The following is a 2,015-nucleotide window of genomic DNA, read 5'->3' as shown; positions in this document are numbered from 1 at the left end:
TTTGGGGGGTCCTGGGTGGGTTTTGTGGGGTCTCAGTTGGGTTTTTAGGGTTCTCTGTGGGGATTTAGGGGATCCTGGGTGTGTTTGAGGGTTTCCCAGGGTTATTTTGGGCCGATTTCCCCTGATTTGGGGCAGTTTGGGGCTTGGCGGAGGCAGCTCCGAAATGTCAGTTCGGGGGGCTTCCCGGGTGGGATTTGGGGGGGTCCTGGGGAGGATTTAGGGAATCCTGGGGGTTTTTGTGGGGGGATCCTGGGTGGGCTTAAGGGTTTCCCAAGGGAATTTTGGGTCGATTTCCCCCAGTTTTGGGCAGTTTTGGGCCCGGTGGAGGCAGCCCCTGAGTACTGAGTGATCGTCGACGCCAACAACCTGATGGTGGAGATTGAGAACAAGCTGAGTGAGCCCTGAGGGGGATCTCGGGGGGGTCCCGGGGGGCATTTCTGGGGGGGGTGTTTCAGGGGCTGAGGTGGATTTTGGGACCCCCTCCCTCCCCCAGACATCATCCACAAGTTTGTCCGGGACAAATATTCCAAGAGATTCCCGGAGCTGGAGTCGCTGGTGCCGAACGTGCTGGATTCTATCTGGACGGTCAAGGTGAGCTAGGACCCCCCCCAAACACCCCTTGGGACCCCCAAAATACACCCTGGGACCCCCAAATCCCACCTGGCACCACCCAAATCACACCTGGGACCCCCTAAAACACTCCTGAGACCCCTCAAAACACATCTGGGACCCCCTAAATCCTACCTGGGACCCCCTCCAAACCCTCTCAGGACCCCCCAAACTCCTCTTGGGATCCCCCAAATTCCCTGTGGGACCCCTCAAATCCCCCCGAATTCCCCTTTGCCTCTTTCTCTCTTTTATTTCTGTGTCCCCTTGTGGTGACTTTGAGTTCCCCTGGGGGTTTTGGGGTCCCTAGGGGGAGTCAACCCCCTTTTTTCCTCCCCTAATTTTGGGGGTTCCTTCAGGAATTGGGGAATTCCCTGGACAAGTGCAAGAATAACAAGAACGTGCAGCAGATCCTGACCAACGGCACCATCGTGGTGGTCAGCGTGACGGCTTCCACCACCCAGGGGTCAGCGGGGCCCCAAAATATTTGGGGAGGTGTTTCTTTTTTTCATGTTTCCCTCCATTTTCCCCTCACATTTCCCACGTTTTTCCCTTCACATTTCCCACCATTTTCCTCTCACCTTTCCCGCCATTTTGTCCCTTCACGTTTCCTGCCTTTCCCCCTCACATTTCCCACCCTTTTCCCCCACGCATTTTCCTCCATTTTTCCCCTTGTGTTTCCCACCCTGGGGAGGTCTTTGAGGGGGCTGGGAGGGTCCCTAAAGAAAGGTTCATGGGGTGGGGGGCCTGGTTTTTTGGGGGGTTCCGCTTCCTTTTAGGGTCTGTTTGGGGGATGTTTGTAGCCCCCCTTGGTCCATTTTGGGACCATTTTGAGACCATTTTGTGCCCTTGGGAGCCTTTCCTGGGGCACGGGCAGGTTTAGGGGTCCCAGGGTGGGTTGGGGGGGGGGGTCTCCCCTAAATCTTACTGCTCTTTTTTCCCCGATCCCAGGCAGTGGCTGTCAGAGGAGGAGCTGAGCCGGATCGAGGACACCTGTGACATGGTCCTGGCCCTGAGCGGGGCCAAGCTCCGCATCTACGAGTACGTGGAGTCCCGGATGTCCTTCATCACCCCCAACCTCTCCCTCATCCTCGGGGCCTCCACGGCCACCAAGATCATGGGTGAGACCCTCCAGAACCTGCCCTGGGACCCCCAAAATCCACCCCCCAAAACCCTCCCTGGGACCCCCAAAAACAACCCCCAAAACCTGCCCCTCAGGGACCCCAAAATCTGCCCCTCAGGGACCCCAAAAACCACCCACAGGAATGCCCACAGACCCCCCCAAATTTCCCCCGGGACCCCCCCAGCCCCCCTGTTTTGCCCCTCCAGGTGGGGTACGAGCCGAAAGGAGGAGATCGAGCGCAAGTTCAACAAGTGGCAGGAGCCCCCTGGGACCCCCCAAAGCCCCC

General features: G+C 58.1%; 1 pseudogene; it reads left to right on the top strand.

Moving 5' to 3' along the window:
* LOC113980773 overlaps positions 1 to 2,015 on the top strand; it is a 4,085-nt pseudogene that overhangs the window by 1,821 nt on the left and 249 nt on the right.

The sequence above is a fragment of the Neopelma chrysocephalum genome, unplaced genomic scaffold (genome assembly GCF_003984885.1).
Source record: "Neopelma chrysocephalum unplaced genomic scaffold, ASM398488v2 Primary Assembly neopelma1_95170, whole genome shotgun sequence".
Lineage (NCBI taxonomy): Eukaryota > Metazoa > Chordata > Aves > Passeriformes > Pipridae > Neopelma > Neopelma chrysocephalum.
This window is presented reverse-complemented; position numbering and strand designations above follow the sequence as displayed.